The 22,287-nt window shown below is 36.9% G+C and overlaps 2 non-coding genes across 2 annotated transcripts; both read left to right on the top strand.

Moving 5' to 3' along the window:
• The first annotated feature begins 13,069 nt into the window (after positions 1 to 13,069).
• On the top strand, positions 13,070 to 13,143 carry TRNAN-GUU (transfer RNA asparagine (anticodon GUU)). The gene has a single exon. It is a non-coding gene; the product is annotated as a tRNA-Asn (tRNA).
• Positions 13,144 to 16,573: 3,430 nt separating this feature from the next.
• TRNAN-AUU (transfer RNA asparagine (anticodon AUU)) lies at positions 16,574 to 16,647 on the top strand. The gene has a single exon. It is a non-coding gene; the product is annotated as a tRNA-Asn (tRNA).
• Positions 16,648 to 22,287: the final 5,640 nt, after the last annotated feature.

The raw sequence follows: 22,287 nt of genomic DNA, 5'->3' as shown, positions 1-22,287 counted from the left end.
TGGGTTATGGGTCCAGCATGCTTCCATTGCAGTACTCTGCTGCACATGTAAGTGCAAGAGATCCTGAAGCACTCCCTCATCATGGGAAAGTACCAATGTGTTTATTCATTGGTTGATGGAAGAAACATCTTACAAAAACTCTCCAGATTATTGATTTTTTAATATTTTTCTAGGAAACGTTCTAGATGTATGCTTATTAGCCTTTGTCAGTATGTACTGTTTGCAAAGTGTCTCGGTGGCGCAATCGGTTAGTGTGTTCGGCTATTAACCAAAAGGTTGGTGGTTCAATCCCACCCAGGGACGTAATTGACCTTGTGATCAGATTTTGGTGATATTTAAGTAGACAAGTCAAAATTTCAAACCCCCTCTTATTGTGTAGGGTACCTGGCCTTCTCTGATGTAATCAGAGTTAGATTTGATTCAGTGATTTTATAAAAAACAGCTAGGAAGCACAATTTAGCAGTGGGTTGCAGAGAAAAAAAATATGCTGGCAGAAAAATCCAATTGAGTGATTAAACAGCTCTTCATTTTCTGGAATTTATTTTTATGCTAACAAATTTGTTCTCTGAAAAGTGTCCACAAAGCCAAGTCTCTGATTAACACCTTTGTAAGGATGGTTTTTCACCTATTACTAAATTAAACTTGCTTCATTGGAAAGGCAGCAAGATGCATCCTCATTTCAATGTCTACTGAAATAATACAGGTTGACACCAGGAAACATTAACGCCACTGCATCTTTGCTGCTTTCTCACATGGAAGTCTGTTTAATGTGAAAACAAGGTGATATCTAATTAGCACACAGGTAAGGAATTACGAAAATCTTTATTTAAGGGTGAAGATGTTTCTCACAAAATTGTTGCCCCAATGCATCATTGAAATTCAAGCTGGAAAGATGATTTTAATATATCACTTGTACATTTTGTATTGCTCTTCTGGTGACAATGTAGTTTTTTTGTCAATTACCATTTTAATAACAGGGTAAAGAAAATTAAGTGGATTTTTGAAAGAAAACTATACTGTCAATATACTATTAAAACAAATTAAAATGGTAAAAGTTATTGTACTTTAAGTAAAAATAAAAGAGCAAAAATATCAATCCCAGTTTTGATTACTTAAATTAACAAAAAAAATGCATATAGCAAAGGATAGTTTCAATCTGCCTACCTCTGGGTTATGGGTCCAGCATGCTTCCATTGCAGTACTCTGCTGCCCATGTAAGTGCAAGAGATCCTGAAGCACTCACTCATCATGGGAAAGTACCAATGTGTTTATTCGTTGGTTGATGGAAGAAACATCTTACAAAAACTCTCCAGATTATTGATTTTTTAATGTTTTTCTAGGAAACGTTCTAGATGTATGCTTATTAGCCTTTGTCAGTATGTACTTTTTGCAAAGTGTCTCTGTGGCGCAATCGGTTAGTGTGTTTGGCTGTTAACCAAAAGGTTGGTGGTTCAATCCCACCCAGGGATGTAATTAACCTTGTGATCAGATTTTGGTGATATTTAAGTAGACAAGTCAAAATTTCAAACCTCCTCTTATGGTGTAGGGTACATGGCCTTCTCTGATGTAATCAGAGTTAGATTTGATTCAGTGATTTTATAAAAAACAGCTAGGAAGCACAATTTAGCAGTGGGTTGCAGAGAAAAAAAATATGCTGGCAGAAAAATCCAATCGAGTGATTAAACAGCTCTTCATTTTCTGGCTTTATTTTTATGCTAACAAATTTGTTCTCTGAAAAGTGTCCACAAAGCCAAGTCTCTGATTAACACCTTTGTAAGGATGGTTTTTCACCTATTACTAAATTAAACTTGCTTCATTGGAAAGGCAGCAAGATGCATCCTCATTTCAATGTCTACTGAAATAATACAAGTTGACACCAGGAAACATTAACGCCACTGCATCCTTGCTGCTTTCTCATGTGGAAGTCTGTTTAATGTGAAAACAAGGTGATATCTAATTAGCACACAGGTAAGGAATTAAGAAAATCTTTATTTAAGGGTGAAGATGTTTCTCACAAAATTGCTGACCAAATGCATCATTGAAATTCAAGCTGGAAAGATGATTTTAATATATCACTTGTACATTTTGTATTGCTCTTCTGGTGACAATGTAGTTTGTTTTTGTCAATTACCATTTTAATAATAGGGTAAAGAAAATGAAGTGGATTTTTGAAAGAAAACAATACTGTCAATATACTATTAAAACAAATTAAAATGGTAAAAGTTATTGTACTTTAAGTAAAAATAAAAGAGCCAAAATATCAATCCCAGTTTTGGATTACTTTAATTAACAAAAAAAAAAAGCATACAGCAGAGGATAGTTTCAATCTGCCTACCTCTGGGTTATGGGTCCAGCATGCTTCCATTGCAGTACTCTGCTGCACATGTAAGTGCAAGAGATCCTGAAGCACTCACTCATCATGGGAAAGTACCAATGTGTTTCTTCGTTGGTTGATGGAAGAAACATCTTACAAAAACTCTCCAGATTATTGACTTTTTAAAGTTTTGCTAGGAAACGTTTTAGATGAATGCTTATTAGCCTTTGTCAGTATGCACTTTTGCAAAGTGTCTCTGTGGCGCAATCAGTTAGTATGTACGGCTATTAACCAAAAGGTTGGTGGTTCAATCCCACCCAGGGACCTAATTGACCTTGTTATCAGATTTTGGTGATCTTTAAGTAGACAAGTCAAAATTTCAAACCCCCTGTTATGGTGTAGGGTACTTGGCCTTCTCTGATGTAATCAGAGTTAGATTTGATTCAGTGATTTTATAAAAACAGCTTGGAAGCACAATTTAGCAGTGGGTTGCAGAGAAAAAAAATATGCTGGCAGAAAAATCCAATTGAGTGATTAAACAGTTTTTTATTTTCTGGCTTTATTTTTATGCTAACAAATTTGTTCTCTGAAAAGTGTCCACAAAGCCAAGTCTCTGATTAACACCTTTGTAAGGATGGTTTTTCACCTATTACTAAATTAAACTTGCTTCATTGGAAAGGCAGCAAGATGCATCCTCATTTCAATGTCTACTGAAATAATACAGGTTGACACCAGGAAACATTAACGCCACTGCATCCTTGCTGCTTTCTCATGTGGAAGTCTGTTTAATGTGAAAACAAGGTGATATCTAATTAGCACACAGGTAAGGAATTAAGAAAATCGTTATTTAAGGGTGAAGATGTTTCTCACAAAATCGTTGCCCCAATGCATCATTGAAATTATAGCTGGAAAGATGATTTTAATATATCACTTGTACATTTTGTATTGCTCTTCTGGTGACAATGTAGTTTGTTTTTGTCAATTACCATTTTAATAATAGGGTAAAGAAAATGAAGTGGATTTTTGAAAGAAAACAATACTGTCAATATACTATTAAAACAAATTAAAATGGTAAAAGTTATTGTACTTTAAGTAAAAATAAAAGAGACAAAATATCAATCCCAGTTTTGGATTACTTTAATTAACAAACAAAAAAATGCATATAGCAGAGGATAGTTTCAATCTGCCTACCTCTGGGTTATGGGCCCAGCATGCTTCCATTGCAGTACTCTGCTGCACATGTAAGTGCAAGAGATCCTGAAGCACTCACTCATCATGGGAAAGTACCAATGTGTTTCTTCGTTGGTTGATGGAAGAAACATCTTACAAAAACTCTCCAGATTATTGACTTTTTAAAGTTTTTCTAGGAAACGTTTTAGATGAATGCTTATTAGCCTTTGTCAGTATGAACTTTTGCAAAGTGTCTCTGTGGCGCAATCAGTTAGTATGTACGGCTATTAACCAAAAGGTTGTTGGTTCAATCCCACCCAGGGACCTAATTGACCTTGTTATCAGATTTTGGTGATCTTTAAGTAGACAAGTCAAATTTCATACCCCCTGTTATGGTGTAGGGTACCTGGCCTTCTCTGATGTAATCAGAGTTAGATTTGATTCAGTGATTTTATAAAAACATCTAGGAAGCACAATTTAGCAGTGGGTTGCAGAGAAAAAGAAATATGCTGGCAAAAAAATCAAATTGCGTGATTAAACAGCTCTTCATTTTCTGGCTTTATTTTTATGCTAACAAATTTGTTCTCTGAAAAGTGTCCACAAAGCCAAGTCTCTGATTAACACCTTTGTAGGGATGGTTTTTCACCTATTACTAAATTAAACTTGCTTCATTGGAAAGGCAGCAAGATGCATCCTCATTTCAATGTCTACTGAAATAATACAGGTTGACACCAGGAAACATTAACGCCACTGCATCCTTGCTGCTTTCTCATGTGGAAGTCTGTTTAATGTGAAAACAAGGTGATATCTAATTAGCACACAGGTAAGAAATTACGAAAATCTTTATTTAAGGGTGAAGATGTTTCTCACAAAATTGTTGCCCCAATGCATCATTGAAATTCAAGCTGGAAAGATGATTTTAATATATCACTTGTACATTTTGTATTGCTCTTCTGGTGACAATGTAGTTTTTTTTGTCAATTACCATTTTAATAATAGGGTAAAGAAAATTAAGTGGATTTTTGAAAGAAAACTATACTGTCAATATACTATTAAAACAAATTAAAATGGTAAAAGTTATTGTACTTTAAGTAAAAATAAAAGAGCAAAAATATCAATCCCAGTTTTGATTACTTAAATTAACCAAAAAAATGCATATAGCAAAGGATAGTTTCAATCTGCCTACCTCTGGGTTATGGGTCCAGCATGCTTCCATTGCAGTACTCTGCTGCACATGTAAGTGCAAGAGATCCTGAAGCACTCCCTCATCATGGGAAAGTACCAATGTGTTTATTCATTGGTTGATGGAAGAAACATCTTACAAAAACTCTCCAGATTATTGATTTTTTAATATTTTTCTAGGAAACGTTCTAGATGTATGCTTATTAGCCTTTGTCAGTATGTACTGTTTGCAAAGTGTCTCGGTGGCGCAATCGGTTAGTGTGTTCGGCTATTAACCAAAAGGTTGGTGGTTCAATCCCACCCAGGGACGTAATTGACCTTGTGATCAGATTTTGGTGATATTTAAGTAGACAAGTCAAAATTTCAAACCCCCTCTTATTGTGTAGGGTACCTGGCCTTCTCTGATGTAATCAGAGTTAGATTTGATTCAGTGATTTTATAAAAAACAGCTAGGAAGCACAATTTAGCAGTGGGTTGCAGAGAAAAAAAATATGCTGGCAGAAAAATCCAATTGAGTGATTAAACAGCTCTTCATTTTCTGGAATTTATTTTTATGCTAACAAATTTGTTCTCTGAAAAGTGTCCACAAAGCCAAGTCTCTGATTAACACCTTTGTAAGGATGGTTTTTCACCTATTACTAAATTAAACTTGCTTCATTGGAAAGGCAGCAAGATGCATCCTCATTTCAATGTCTACTGAAATAATACAGGTTGACACCAGGAAACATTAACGCCACTGCATCTTTGCTGCTTTCTCACATGGAAGTCTGTTTAATGTGAAAACAAGGTGATATCTAATTAGCACACAGGTAAGGAATTACGAAAATCTTTATTTAAGGGTGAAGATGTTTCTCACAAAATTGTTGCCCCAATGCATCATTGAAATTCAAGCTGGAAAGATGATTTTAATATATCACTTGTACATTTTGTATTGCTCTTCTGGTGACAATGTAGTTTTTTTGTCAATTACCATTTTAATAACAGGGTAAAGAAAATTAAGTGGATTTTTGAAAGAAAACTATACTGTCAATATACTATTAAAACAAATTAAAATGGTAAAAGTTATTGTACTTTAAGTAAAAATAAAAGAGCAAAAATATCAATCCCAGTTTTGATTACTTAAATTAACAAAAAAAATGCATATAGCAAAGGATAGTTTCAATCTGCCTACCTCTGGGTTATGGGTCCAGCATGCTTCCATTGCAGTACTCTGCTGCCCATGTAAGTGCAAGAGATCCTGAAGCACTCACTCATCATGGGAAAGTACCAATGTGTTTATTCGTTGGTTGATGGAAGAAACATCTTACAAAAACTCTCCAGATTATTGATTTTTTAATGTTTTTCTAGGAAACGTTCTAGATGTATGCTTATTAGCCTTTGTCAGTATGTACTTTTTGCAAAGTGTCTCTGTGGCGCAATCGGTTAGTGTGTTTGGCTGTTAACCAAAAGGTTGGTGGTTCAATCCCACCCAGGGATGTAATTAACCTTGTGATCAGATTTTGGTGATATTTAAGTAGACAAGTCAAAATTTCAAACCTCCTCTTATGGTGTAGGGTACATGGCCTTCTCTGATGTAATCAGAGTTAGATTTGATTCAGTGATTTTATAAAAAACAGCTAGGAAGCACAATTTAGCAGTGGGTTGCAGAGAAAAAAAATTTGCTGGCAGAAAAATCCAATCGAGTGATTAAACAGCTCTTCATTTTCTGGCTTTATTTTTATGCTAACAAATTTGTTCTCTGAAAAGTGTCCACAAAGCCAAGTCTCTGATTAACACCTTTGTAAGGATGGTTTTTCACCTATTACTAAATTAAACTTGCTTCATTGGAAAGGCAGCAAGATGCATCCTCATTTCAATGTCTACTGAAATAATACAAGTTGACACCAGGAAACATTAACTCCACTGCATCCTTGCTACTTTCTCATGTGGAAGTCTGTTTAATGTGAAAACAAGGTGATATCTAATTAGCACACAGGTAAGGAATTAAGAAAATCTTTATTTAAGGGTGAAGATGTTTCTCACAAAATTGTTGACCCAATGCATCATTGAAATTCAAGCTGGAAAGATGATTTTAATATATCACTTGTACATTTTGTATTGCTCTTCTGGTGACAATGTAGTTTGTTTTTGTCAATTACCATTTTAATAATAGGGTAAAGAAAATGAAGTGGATTTTTGAAAGAAAACAATACTGTCAATATACTATTAAAACAAATTAAAATGGTAAAAGTTATTGTACTTTAAGTAAAAATAAAAGAGACAAAATATCAATCCGAGTTTTGGATTACTTTAATTAACAAAAAAAAAATGCATATAGCAGAGGATAGTTTCAATCTGCCTACCTCTGGGTTATGGGCCCAGCATGCTTCCATTGCAGTACTCTGCTGCACATGTAAGTGCAAGAGATCCTGAAGCACTCACTCATCATGGGAAAGTACCAATGTGTTTCTTCGTTGGTTGATGGAAGAAACATCTTACAAAAACTCTCCAGATAATTGACATTTTAAAGTTTTTCTAGGAAACGTTTTAGATGAATGCTTATTAGCCTTTGTCAGTATGAACTTTTGCAAAGTGTCTCTGTGGCGCAATCAGTTAGTATGTACGGCTATTAACCAAAAGGTTGGTGGTTCAATCCCACCAATTGACCTTGTTATCAGATTTTGGTGATATTTAAGTAGACAAGTCAAATTTCATACCCCCTGTTATGGTGTAGGGTACCTGGCCTTCTCTGATGTAATCAGAGTTAGATTTGATTCAGTGATTTTATAAAAACATCTAGGAAGCACAATTTAGCAGTGGGTTGCAGAGAAAAAGAAATATGCTGGCAAAAAAATCAAATTGCGTGATTAAACAGCTCTTCATTTTCTGGCTTTATTTTTATGCTAACAAATTTGTTCTCTGAAAAGTGTCCACAAAGCCAAGTCTCTGATTAACACCTTTGTAGGGATGGTTTTTCACCTATTACTAAATTAAACTTGCTTCATTGGAAAGGCAGCAAGATGCATCCTCATTTCAATGTCTACTGAAATAATACAAGTTGACACCAGGAAACATTAACGCCACTGCATCCTTGCTGCTTTCTCATGTGGAAGTCTGTTTAATGTGAAAACAAGGTGATATCTAATTAGCACACAGGTAAGAAATTCCGAAAATCTTTATTTAAGGGTGAAGATGTTTCTCACAAAATTGTTGCCCCAATGCATCTTTGAAATTCAAGCTGGAAAGATGATTTTAATATATCACTTGTACATTTTGTATTGCTCTTCTGGTGACAATGTAGTTTTTTTTGTCAATTACCATTTTAATAATAGGGTAAAGAAAATTAAGCGGATTTTTGAAAGAAAACTATACTGTCAATATACTATTAAAACAAATTAAAATGGTAAAAGTTATTGTACTTTAAGTAAAAATAAAAGAGCAAAAATATCAATCCCAGTTTTGATTACTTAAATTAACAAAAAAAAATGCATATAACAAAGGATAGTTTCAATCTGCCTACCTCTGGGTTATGGGTCCAGCATGCTTCCATTGCAGTACTCTGCTGCACATGTAAGTGCAAGAGATCCTGAAGCACTCACTCATCATGGGAAAGTACCAATGTGTTTATTCATTGGTTGATGGAAGAAACATCTTACAAAAACTCTCCAGATTATTGATTTTTTAATGTTTTTCTAGGAAACGTTCTAGATGTATGCTTATTAGCCTTTGTCAGTATGTACTGTTTGCAAAGTGTCTCTGTGGCGCAATCGGTTAGTGTGTTCGGCTATTAACCAAAAGGTTGGTGGTTCAATCCCACCCAGGGACGTAATTAACCTTGTGATCAGATTTTGGTGATATTTAAGTAGACAAGTCAAAATTTCAAACCTCCTCTTATGGTGTAGGGTACATGGCCTTCTCTGATGTAATCAGAGTTAGATTTGATTCAGTGATTTTATAAAAAACAGCTAGGAAGCACAATTTAGCAGTGGGTTGCAGAGAAAAAAAATATGCTGGCAGAAAAATCCAATCGAGTGATTAAACAGCTCTTCATTTTCTGGCTTTATTTTTATGCTAACAAATTTGTTCTCTGAAAAGTGTCCACAAAGCCAAGTCTCTGATTAACACCTTTGTAAGGATGGTTTTTCACCTATTACTAAATTAAACTTGCTTCATTGGAAAGGCAGCAAGATGCATCCTCATTTCAATGTCTACTGAAATAATACAAGTTGACACCAGGAAACATTAACGCCACTGCATCCTTGCTGCTTTCTCATGTGGAAGTCTGTTTAATGTGAAAACAAGGTGATATCTAATTAGCACACAGGTAAGGAATTAAGAAAATCTTTATTTAAGGGTGAAGATGTTTCTCACAAAATTGTTGACCCAATGCATCATTGAAATTCAAGCTGGAAAGATGATTTTAATATATCACTTGTACATTTTGTATTGCTCTTCTGGTGACAATGTAGTTTGTTTTTGTCAATTACCATTTTAATAATAGGGTAAAGAAAATTAAGTGGATTTTTGAAAGAAAACAATACTGTCAATATACTATTAAAACAAATTAAAATGGTAAAAGTTATTGTACTTTAAGTAAAAATAAAAGAGACAAAATATCAATCCCAGTTTTGGATTACTTTAATTAACAAAAAAAAAATGCATATAGCAGAGGATAGTTTCAATCTGCCTACCTCTGGGTTATGGGCCCAGCATGCTTCCATTGCAGTACTCTGCTGCACATGTAAGTTCAAGAGATCCTGAAGCACTCACTCATCATGGGAAAGTACCAATGTGTTTCTTCGTTGGTTGATGGAAGAAACATCTTACAAAAACTCTCCAGATTATTGACTTTTTAAAGTTTTGCTAGGAAACGTTTTAGATGAATGCTTATTAGCCTTTGTCAGTATGGAAATTTGCAAAGTGTCTCTGTGGCGCAATCAGTTAGTATGTACGGCTTTTAACCAAAAGGTTGGTGGTTTAATCCCACCTAGGGACCTAATTGACCTTGTTATCAGATTTTGGTGATCTTTAAGTAGACAAGTCAAAATTTCAAACCCCCTGTTATGGTGTAGGGTACTTGGCCTTCTCTGATGTAATCAGAGTTAGATTTGATTCAGTGATTTTATAAAAACAGCTAGGAAGCACAATTTAGCAGTGGGTTGCAGAGAAAAAAAATATGCTGGCAGAAAAATCCAATTGAGTGATTAAACAGCTCTTTATTTTCTGGCTTTATTTTTATGCTAACAAATTTGTTCTCTGAAAAGTGTCCACAAAGCCAAGTCTCTGATTAACACCTTTGTAGGGATGGTTTTTCACCTATTACTAAATTAAACTTGCTTCATTGGAAAGGCAGCAAGATGCATCCTCATTTCAATGTCTACTGAAATAATACAGGTTGACACCAGGAAACATTAACGCCACTGCATCCTTGCTGCTTTCTCATGTAAAAGTCTGTTTAATATGAAAACAAGGTGATATCTAATTAGCACACAGGTAAGGAATTAAGAAAATCTTTATTTAAGGGTGAAGATGTTTCTCACAAAATCGTTGCCCCAATGCATCATTGAAATTCAAGCTGGAAAGATGATTTTAATATATCACTTGTACATTTTGTATTGCTCTTCTGGTGACAATGTAGTTTGTTTTTGTCAATTACCATTTTAATAATAGGGTAAAGAAAATGAAGTGGATTTTTGAAAGAAAACAATACTGTCAATATACTATTAAAACAAATTAAAATGGTAAAAGTTATTGTACTTTAAGTAAAAATAAAAGAGCCAAAATATCAATCCCAGTTTTGGATTACTTTAATTAACAAAAAAAAATGCATATAGCAGAGGATAGTTTCAATCTGCCTACCTCTGGGTTATGGGCCCAGCATGCTTCCATTGCAGTACTCTGCTGCACATGTAAGTGCAAGAGATCCTGAAGCACTCACTCATCATGGGAAAGTACCAATGTGTTTCTTCGTTGGTTGATGGAAGAAACATCTTACAAAAACTCTCCAGATTATTGACTTTTTAAAGTTTTTCTAGGAAACGTTTTAGATGAATGCTTATTAGCCTTTGTCAGTATGAACTTTTGCAAAGTGTCTCTGTGGCGCAATCAGTTAGTATGTACGGCTATTAACCAAAAGGTTGGTGGTTCAATCCCACCCAGGGACCTAATTGACCTTGTTATCAGATTTTGGTGATCTTTAAGTAGACAAGTCAAATTTCATACCCCCTGTTATGGTGTAGGGTACATGGCCTTCTCTGATGTAATCAGAGTTAGATTTGATTCAGTGATTTTATAAAAACATCTAGGAAGCACAATTTAGCAGTGGGTTGCAGAGAAAAAGAAATATGCTGGCAAAAAAATCAAATTGCGTGATTAAACAGCTCTTCATTTTCTGGCTTTATTTTTATGCTAACAAATTTGTTCTCTGAAAAGTGTCCACAAAGCCAAGTCTCTGATTAACACCTTTGTAGGGATGGTTTTTCACCTATTACTAAATTAAACTTGCTTCATTGGAAAGGCAGCAAGATGCATCCTCATTTCAATGTCTACTGAAATAATACAGGTTGACACCAGGAAACATTAACGCCACTGCATCCTTGCTGCTTTCTCATGTGGAAGTCTGTTTAATGTGAAAACAAGGTGATATCTAATTAGCACACAGGTAAGAAATTACGAAAATCTTTATTTAAGGGTGAATATGTTTCTCACAAAATTGTTGCCCCAATGCATCATTGAAATTCAAGCTGGAAAGATGATTTTAATATATCACTTGTACATTTTGTATTGCTCTTCTGGTGACAATGTAGTTTTTTTTGTCAATTACCATTTTAATAATAGGGTAAAGAAAATTAAGTGGATTTTTGAAAGAAAACTATACTGTCAATATACTATTAAAACAAATTAAAATGGTAAAAGTTATTGTACTTTAAGTAAAAATAAAAGAGCAAAAATATCAATCCCAGTTTTGATTACTTAAATTAACAAAAAAAAATGCATATAGCAAAGGATAGTTTCAATCTGCCTACCTCTGGGTTATGGGTCCAGCATGCTTCCATTGCAGTACTCTGCTGCACATGTAAGTGCAAGAGATCCTGAAGCACTCCCTCATCATGGGAAAGTACCAATGTGTTTATTCATTGGTTGATGGAAGAAACATCTTACAAAAACTCTCCAGATTATTGATTTTTTTATATTTTTCTAGGAAACGTTCTAGATGTATGCTTATTAGCCTTTGTTAGTATGTACTGTTTGCAAAGTGTCTTGGTGGCGCAATCGGTTAGTGTGTTCGGCTATTAACCAAAAGGTCGGTGGTTCAATCCCACCCAGGGACGTAATTGACCTTGTGATCAGATTTTGGTGATATTTAAGTAGACAAGTCAAAATTTCAAACCCCCTCTTATTGTGTAGGGTACCTGGCCTTCTCTGATGTAATCAGAGTTAGATTTGATTCAGTGATTTTATAAAAAACAGCTAGGAAGCACAATTTAGCAGTGGGTTGCAGAGAAAAAAAATATGCTGGCAGAAAAATCCAATTGAGTGATTAAACAGCTCTTCATTTTCTGGAATTTATTTTTATGCTAACAAATTTGTTCTCTGAAAAGTGTCCACAAAGCCAAGTCTCTGATTAACACCTTTGTAAGGATGGTTTTTCACCTATTACTAAATTAAACTTGCTTCATTGGAAAGGCAGCAAGATGCATCCTCATTTCAATGTCTACTGAAATAATACAGGTTGACACCAGGAAACATTAACGCCACTGCATCTTTGCTGCTTTCTCACATGGAGGTCTGTTTAATGTGAAAACAAGGTGATATCTAATTAGCACACAGGTAAGGAATTACGAAAATCTTTATTTAAGGGTGAAGATGTTTCTCACAAAATTGTTGCCCCAATGCATCATTGAAATTCAAGCTGGAAAGATGATTTTAATATATCACTTGTACATTTTGTATTGCTCTTCTGGTGACAATGTAGTTTTTTTGTCAATTACCATTTTAATAACAGGGTAAAGAAAATTAAGTGGATTTTTGAAAGAAAACTATACTGTCAATATACTATTAAAACAAATTAAAATGGTAAAAGTTATTGTACTTTAAGTAAAAATAAAAGAGCAAAAATTTCAATCCCAGTTTTGATTACTTAAATTAACAAAAAAAATGCATATAGCAAAGGATAGTTTCAATCTGCCTACCTCTGGGTTATGGGTCCAGCATGCTTCCATTGCAGTACTCTGCTGCCCATGTAAGTGCAAGAGATCCTGAAGCACTCACTCATCATGGGAAAGTACCAATGTGTTTATTCGTTGGTTGATGGAAGAAACATCTTACAAAAACTCTCCAGATTATTGATTTTTTAATGTTTTTCTAGGAAACGTTCTAGATGTATGCTTATTAGCCTTTGTCAGTATGTACTTTTTGCAAAGTGTCTCTGTGGCGCAATCGGTTAGTGTGTTTGGCTGTTAACCAAAAGGTTGGTGGTTCAATCCCACCCAGGGACGTAATTAACCTTGTGATCAGATTTTGGTGATATTTAAGTAGACAAGTCAAAATTTCAAACCTCCTCTTATGGTGTAGGGTATATGGCCTTCTCTGATGTAATCAGAGTTAGATTTGATTCAGTGATTTTATAAAAAACAGCTAGGAAGCACAATTTAGCAGTGGGTTGCAGAGAAAAAAAATATGCTGGCAGAAAAATCCAATCGAGTGATTAAACAGCTCTTCATTTTCTGGCTTTATTTTTATGCTAACAAATTTGTTCTCTGAAAAGTGTCCACAAAGCCAAGTCTCTGATTAACACCTTTGTAAGGATGGTTTTTCACCTATTACTAAATTAAACTTGCTTCATTGGAAAGGCAGCAAGATGCATCCTCATTTCAATGTCTACTGAAATAATACAAGTTGACACCAGGAAACATTAACGCCACTGCATCCTTGCTGCTTTCTCATGTGGAAGTCTGTTTAATGTGAAAACAAGGTGATATCTAATTAGCACACAGGTAAGGAATTAAGAAAATCTTTATTTAAGGGTGAAGATGTTTCTCACAAAATTGTTGACCCAATGCATCATTGAAATTCAAGCTGGAAAGATGATTTTAATATATCACTTGTACATTTTGTATTGCTCTTCTGGTGACAATGTAGTTTGTTTTTGTCAATTACCATTTTAATAATAGGGTAAAGAAAATGAAGTGGATTTTTGAAAGAAAACAATACTGTCAATATACTATTAAAACAAATTAAAATGGTAAAAGTTATTGTACTTTAAGTAAAAATAAAAGAGACAAAATATCAATCCCAGTTTTGGATTACTTTAATTAACAAAAAAAAATGCATATAGCAGAGGATAGTTTCAATCTGCCTACCTCTGGGTTATGGGCCCAGCATGCTTCCATTGCAGTACTCTGCTGCACATGTAAGTGCAAGAGATCCTGAAGCACTCACTCATCATGGGAAAGTACCAATGTGTTTCTTCGTTGGTTGATGGAAGAAACATCTTACAAAAACTCTCCAGATTATTGACATTTTAAAGTTTTTCTAGGAAACGTTTTAGATGAATGCTTATTAGCCTTTGTCAGTATGGAAATTTGCAAAGTGTCTCTGTGGCGCAATCAGTTAGTATGTACGGCTTTTAACCAAAAGGTTGGTGGTTTAATCCCACCCAGGGACCTAATTGACCTTGTTATCAGATTTTGGTGATCTTTAAGTAGACAAGTCAAAATTTCAAACCCCCTGTTATGGTGTAGGGTACTTGGCCTTCTCTGATGTAATCAGAGTTAGATTTGATTCAGTGATTTTATAAAAACAGCTAGGAAGCACAATTTAGCAGTGGGTTGCAGAGAAAAAAAATATGCTGGCAGAAAAATCCAATTGAGTGATTAAACAGCTCTTTATTTTCTGGCTTTATTTTTATGCTAACAAATTTGTTCTCTGAAAAGTGTCCACAAAGCCAAGTCTCTGATTAACACCTTTGTAAGGATGGTTTTTCACCTATTACTAAATTAAACTTGCTTCATTGGAAAGGCAGCAAGATGCATCCTCATTTCAATGTCTACTGAAATAATACAGGTTGACACCAGGAAACATTAACGCCACTGCATCCTTGCTGCTTTCTCATGTAAAAGTCTGTTTAATATGAAAACAAGGTGATATCTAATTAGCACACAGGTAAGGAATTAAGAAAATCTTTATTTAAGGGTGAAGATGTTTCTCACAAAATCGTTGCCCCAATGCATCATTGAAATTCAAGCTGGAAAGATGATTTTAATATATCACTTGTACATTTTGTATTGCTCTTCTGGTGACAATGTAGTTTTTTTTGTCAATTACCATTTTAATAATCGGGTAAAGAAAATTAAGTGGATTTTTGAAAGAAAACTATACTGTCAATATACTATTAAAACAAATTAAAATGGTAAAAGTTATTGTACTTTAAGTAAAAATAAAAGAGCAAAAATATCAATCCCAGTTTTGATTACTTAAATTAACAAAAAAAATGCATATAGCAAAGGATAGTTTCAATCTGCCTACCTCTGGGTTATGGGTCCAGCATGCTTCCATTGCAGTACTCTGCTGCACATGTAAGTGCAAGAGATCCTGAAGCACTCACTCATCATGGGAAAGTACCAATGTGTTTATTCATTGGTTGATGGAAGAAACATCTTACAAAAACTCTCCAGATTATTGATTTTTTAATATTTTTCTAGGAAACGTTCTAGATGTATGCTTATTAGCCTTTGTCAGTATGTACTGTTTACAAAGTGTCTCGGTGGCGCAATCGGTTAGTGTGTTCGGCTATTAACCAAAAGGTTGGTGGTTCAATCCCACCCAGGGACGTAATTGACCTTGTGATCAGATTTTGGTGATATTTAAGTAGACAAGTCAAAATTTCAAACCCCCTCTTATTGTGTAGGGTACCTGGCCTTCTCTGATGTAATCAGAGTTAGATTTGATTCAGTGATTTTATAAAAAACAGCTAGGAAGCACAATTTAGCAGTGGGTTGCAGAGAAAAAAAATATGCTGGCAGAAAAATCCAATCGAGTGATTAAAGAGCTCTTTATTTTCTGGCTTTATTTTTATGCTAACAAATTTGTTCTCTGAAAAGTGTCCACAAAGCCAAGTCTCTGATTAACACCTTTGTAGGGATGGTTTTTCACCTATTACTAAATTAAACTTGCTTCATTGGAAAGGCAGCAAGATGTATCCTCATTTCAATGTCTACTGAAATAATACAGGTTGACACCAGGAAACATTAACGCCACTGCATCCTTGCTGCTTTCTCATGTGGAAGTCTGTTTAATGTGAAAACAAGGTGGTATCTAATTAGCACACAGGTAAGGAATTACGAAAATCTTTATTTAAGGGTGAAGATGTTTCTCACAAAATTGTTGCCCCAATGCATCATTGAAATTCAAGCTGGAAAGATGATTTTAATATATCACTTGTACATTTTGTATTGCTCTTCTGGTGACAATGTAGTTTTTTTGTCAATTACCATTTTAATAACAGGGTAAAGAAAATTAAGTGGATTTTTGATAGAAAACTATACTGTCAATATACTATTAAAACAAATTAAAATGGTAAAAGTTATTGTACTTTAAGTAAAAATAAAAGAGCCAAAATATCAATCCCAGTTTTGGATTACTTTAATTAACAAACAAAAAAATGCATATAGCAGAGGATAGTTTCAATCTGCCTACCTCTGGGTTATGGGCCCAGCATGCTTCCATTGCAGTACTCTGCTGCACATGTAAGTGCAAGAGATCCTGAAGCACTCACTCATCATGGGAAAGTACCAATGTGTTTCTTCGTTGGTTGATGGAAGAAACATCTTACAAAAACTCTCCAGATTATTGACTTTTTAAAGTTTTTCTAGGAAACGTTTTAGATGAATGCTTATTAGCCTTTGTCAGTATGGACTTTTGCAAAGTGTCTCTGTGGTGCAATCGGTTAGTGTGTTTGGCTATTAACCAAAAGGTTGGTGGTTCAATCCCACCCAGGGACATAATTAACCTTGTGATCAGATTTTGGTGATATTTAAGTAGACAAGTCAAAATTTCATACCTCATCTTATGGTGTAGGGTACATGGCCTTCTCTGATGTAATCAGAGTTAGATTTGATTCAGTGATTTTATAAAAAACAGCTAGGAAGCACAATTTAGCAGTGGGTTGCAGAGAAAAAAAATATGCTGGCAGAAAAATCCAATCGAGTGATTAAACAGCTCTTCATTTTCTGGCTTTATTTTTATGCTAACAAATTTGTTCTCTGAAAAGTGTCCACAAAGCCAAGTCTCTGATTAACACCTTTGTAAGGATGGTTTTTCACCTATTACTAAATTAAACTTGCTTCATTGGAAAGGCAGCAAGATGCATCCTCATTTCAATGTCTACTGAAATAATACAAGTTGACACCAGGAAACATTAACGCCACTGCATCCTTGCTGCTTTCTCATGTGGAAGTCTGTTTAATGTGAAAACAAGGTGATATCTAATTAGCACACAGGTAAGGAATTAAGAAAATCTTTATTTAAGGGTGAAGATGTTTCTCACAAAATTGTTGACCCAATGCAACATTGAAATTCAAGCTGGAAAGATGATTTTAATATATCACTTGTACATTTTGTATTGCTCTTCTGGTGACAATGTAGTTTGTTTTTGTCAATTACCATTTTAATAATAGGGTAAAGAAAATGAAGTGGATTTTTGAAAGAAAACAATACTGTCAATATACTATTAAAACAAATTAAAATGGTAAAAGTTATTGTACTTTAAGTAAAAATAAAAGAGACAAAATATCAATCCCAGTTTTGGATTACTTTAATTAACAAAAAAAAAAATGCATATAGCAGAGGATAGTTTCAATCTGCCTACCTCTGGGTTATGGGCCCAGCATGCTTCCATTGCAGTACTCTGCTGCACATGTAAGTTCAAGAGATCCTGAAGCACTCACTCATCATGGGAAAGTACCAATGTGTTTCTTCGTTGGTTGATGGAAGAAACATCTTACAAAAACTCTCCAGATTATTGACTTTTTAAAGTTTTTCTAGGAAACGTTTTAGATGAATGCTTATTAGCCTTTGTCAGTATGGACTTTTGCAAAGTGTCTCTGTGGCGCAATCAGTTAGTATGTACAGCTATTAACCAAAAGGTTGGTGGTTCAATCCCACCCAGGGACCTAATTGACCTTGTTATCAGATTTTGGTGATCTTTAAGTAGACAAGTCAAAATTTCAAACCCCCTGTTTTGGTGTAGGGTACCTGGCCTTCTCTGATGTAATCAGAGTTAGATTTGATTCAGTGATTTTATAAAAACAGCTAGGAAGCACAATTTAGCAGTGGGTTGCAGAGAAAAAAAATATGCTGGCAGAAAAATCCAATTGAGTGATTAAACAGCTCTTTATTTTCTGGCTTTATTTTTATGCTAACAAATTTGTTCTCTGAAAAGTGTCCACAAAGCCAAGTCTCTGATTAACACCTTTGTAGGGATGGTTTTTCACCTATTACTAAATTAAACTTGCTTCATTGGAAAGGCAGCAAGATGTATCCTCATTTCAATGTCTACTGAAATAATACAGGTTGACACCAGGAAACATTAACGCCACTGCATCCTTGCTGCTTTCTCATGTGGAAGTCTGTTTAATGTGAAAACAAGGTGATATCTAATTAGCACACAGGTAAGGAATTAAGAAAATCTTTATTTAAGGGTGAAGATGTTTCTCACAAAATTGTTGACCCAATGCATCATTGAAATTCAAGCTGGAAAGATGATTTTAATATATCACTTGTACATTTTGTATTGCTCTTCTGGTGACAATGTAGTTTGTTTTTGTCAATTACCATTTTAATAATAGGGTAAAGAAAATGAAGTGGATTTTTGAAAGAAAACAATACTGTCAATATACTATTAAAACAAATTAAAATGGTAAAAGTTATTGTACTTTAAGTAAAAATAAAAGAGACAAAATATCAATCCCAGTTTTTGATTACTTAAATTAACAAAAAAAAAATGCATATAGCAGAGGATAGTTTCAATCTGCCTACCTCTGGGTTATGGGCCCAGCATGCTTCCATTGCAGTACTCTGCTGCACATGTAAGTGCAAGAGATCCTGAAGCACTCACTCATCATGGGAAAGTACCAATGTGTTTCTTCGTTGGTTGATGGAAGAAACATCTTACAAAAACTCTCCAGATTAATCAGGCAGAGGCGCTCACTGGGCAGAGATGCTGATCGCATCTCTGGCATGTGCCGGTGCACTGCGGCACCAGCACACACGCACTTCAGACCTGATCTCCTGTTGTGTGAATATGCACAGCAGGGATCAGGTCTGAATTAGGCCCTATATACAGCTGTCAGTAAGGCAGGGATGTGCTGCTGCCAGTGAGGCAGGGATGTGCTGCTGGTAGTGAAGCAGTGATGTGCTGCTGTCAGCGAAGCAGTGCTGTGCTGCTGTCAGCGAGACAGGGATGTGCTGCTGTCAGCGAGGCAGGGATGTGCTGCTGTCAGCGAAGCAGGGATGTGCTGCTGTCAGCGAAGCAGGGATGTGCTGCTGTCAGTGAAGCAGGGATGTGCTGCTGTCAGCGAGGCAGGGATGTGCTGCTGTCAGCGAGGCAGGGATGTGCTGCTGTCAGCGAGGCAGGGATGTGCTGCTATAAGTGAGGTAGGGATGTGCTGCTGTCATTGAAGCAGGAATGTGCTGCTGCAGTGAGGCAGAGATATGCAGCCCACTATCTCCCTATCACCCCTGCCTGAGTCACACACTTTCCCTGTCACCCCTGCCTCAGTTACCCACTATCTCCCAGTCACCGCTGCCTCAGTCAACCACTATATCTGCGATCCCTGCCTCAGTCACCCACTATACCAGTCACCCCTGCTTTAGTCACCCACTGTCACCCTATCACCCCTGCTTCAGTCACCCACTATCCCTGTCAACCCTGCCTCAGTCACCCACTATCTCCCAGTCACCCCTGCCTCAGTCAGCCACTATCCCTGTCACCCATGCCTCAGTCTCTTACTGTCCCTGTCACCCCTGCCACAGTCATCCACTATCTCCCTATCACCCCTGCCTTAGTCATTTATTATACCTGTCACCCACTTTCTTCCCATACTTACCCAACCCCTTCCTATCACCCCTCCCTCAGTAACCCACTATCTCCCTGTCACCCACTATCTCCCAGTCACCCCGGCCTCAGTCACCCACTATCTCCCACTCATACATGCTTCAGTCACCCACTATCTCCAAGTCATCCCTGCCTCAGTCACCTACTGACACCAGTGCAGACATTTCTGCTGCGGCCTCTCCACTCTCCAGCGTGAACGTCCTGACGACTGAGGAAATCCGCTTCCTAGTTGAGGACTCCGGGAATGAACACTGCCGATATTGCTGTCAGATGACTTTCTACCCAACGGAGGATTTTTGATACTTCCAGCTTTGCCATGCAGTTTCGAGTGCCGCCTTGATGATTTGTGTACACTACCATGGTGGCGTTGTCAGATTGTACTTGAACAGGCCTGTTTTGTACTAGAGGCAGGGCCAGTGTCAATTAATTGAACACTGCCTGCAATTCCAGAATGTATATCAGGAGGAGAGATTCCTCCCTGGTCCACCGACCCTGGAGAAAGTGTTGCTCCAACACCATGGCCCAGCCCAAAAGACTGGCATCCATTGTCAGGAGGACACAGTTGGAGATCCAGAAGGGATGGCCCCTGCTCAACTGTTGGTCCTGTAGCCACCAGCTCAGTGTCAGACGAACCTCCGGAGTCAAGGAGATCATTTGAGACATCATCCGATGAGGCAGGCCGTCCCACTTGGAGAGGATTAACCTCTGCAGAGGGCGGTAATGAAATTGAGCGTACTCTACCATATCGAAAGCCGACACCATGAGGTCTAGTACTTGCATCGCTGTGTGTATCAACACTCTTGGGCGAGAGAGGACGATACTGTCCTGAATTTTCAGGACTTTCTCTGGAGACAGAAACAATTGTTGGCTGTGTGTGTCCAGCAGTGCCCCTAGGTGCACAATGTTCCGAGCAGGGACCAGCGAGGACTTTTTTCAGTTGATGAGCCACCCGTGGACTTTTAGGAATTGGACCGCCAGTTCCAGATAACTGTGGAGAACCTCTTGGGAGTTCACCAGGATCAGCAAGTCGTCCAGATTTGGCAGGATCCTGATTCTCTGATGGTGAAGGGTCGTCATCACGGCCATGACCTTGGTGAATATCCGAGGTGCCGTGGCCAAACCAGAAGGCAGGACTTGAAATCCAAAAACAAACCTGATCCAAAAATCCAAAAACAAACAAATCTGACTATCAGGAACTGGACTGCGGGTGCTCCTTCCAGCACTTGCAGGGGGCGTGCAAATGGTGGAAGGCGCATGCTCTTCACGTCCAGTGTTGGGAAGGTCAGGCATCGCAACCGACACAATTGGACTCTCCTTGTGGATTTGGGATTTCAAAGAACGCACAGTTCTTTGCTGTGCTTTTGCCAGCTTGAGTCTTTTCATTTTTCTAGCGAGAGGCTGAGTGCTTCCATCCTCATGTGAAGCTGAACCACTAGCCATGAACATAGGCCAGGGCCTCAGCCGTTCCTTGCCACTCCGTGTGGTAAATGGCATATTGGCAAGTTTACGCTTCTCCTCCGACAATTTTATTTTAGATTTTTGAGTCCTTTTTTTACTGATATTTGGTGTTTTGGATTTTACATGCTCTGTACTATGACATTGGGCATCGGCCTTGGCAGACAACGTTGCTGGCATTTCATCGTCTCGGCCATGACTAGTGGCAGCAGCTTCAGCACGAGGTGGAAGTCGATCTTGATCTTTCCCTATTTTTGGAACCTCAACATTTTTGTTCTCCATATTTTAATAGGCACAACTAAAAGGCACCTCAGGTAAACAATGGAGATGGATGGATACTAGTATACTTATGGATGACGAGCGACTGCCGACACAGAGGTAGCTACAGCCGTGGACTACCGTACTGTGTCTGCTGCTAATATAGACTGGATGATAATGAGATAAAATTAAAATATATATATATATATCACACTAGTACTGCAGCCGGACAGGTATATATTATGTAATGACGGACCTTCTGGACACTGTCTGTCAGCACTGCAGACTCCTAAAGTAAGCTACTAGTATCAAGAAGATAGAAAAAAAAAAACCACGGGTAGGTGGTATACAATTATGGATGGACGAGCGACTGCCGACACAGAGGTAACTACAGCCGTGGACTACCGTACTGTGTCTGCTGCTAATATAGACTGGATGATAATGAGATAAAATTAAAATATATATATATATATCACACTAGTACTGCAGCCGGACAGGTATATATTATGTAATGACGGACCTGCTGGACACTGTCTGTCAGCACTGCAGACTCCTAAAGTAAGCTACTAGTATCAAGAAGATAGAAAAAAAAAAACCACGGGTAGGTGGTATACAATTATGGATGGACGAGCGACTGCCGACACAGAGGTAGCTACAGCCGTGGACTACCGTACTGTGTCTGCTGCTAATATAGACTGGATGATAATGAGATAAAATTAAAATATATATATATATCACACTAGTACTGCAGCCGGACAGGTATATATTATGTAATGACGGACCTGCTGGACACTGTCTGTCAGCACTGCAGACT

This window comes from Pseudophryne corroboree, unplaced genomic scaffold, assembly GCF_028390025.1.
Source record: "Pseudophryne corroboree isolate aPseCor3 unplaced genomic scaffold, aPseCor3.hap2 scaffold_1848, whole genome shotgun sequence".
Lineage (NCBI taxonomy): Eukaryota > Metazoa > Chordata > Amphibia > Anura > Myobatrachidae > Pseudophryne > Pseudophryne corroboree.
The sequence above is the reverse complement of the archived record's forward strand: the minus strand, read 5'-3'. Positions and strand labels throughout refer to the sequence as shown.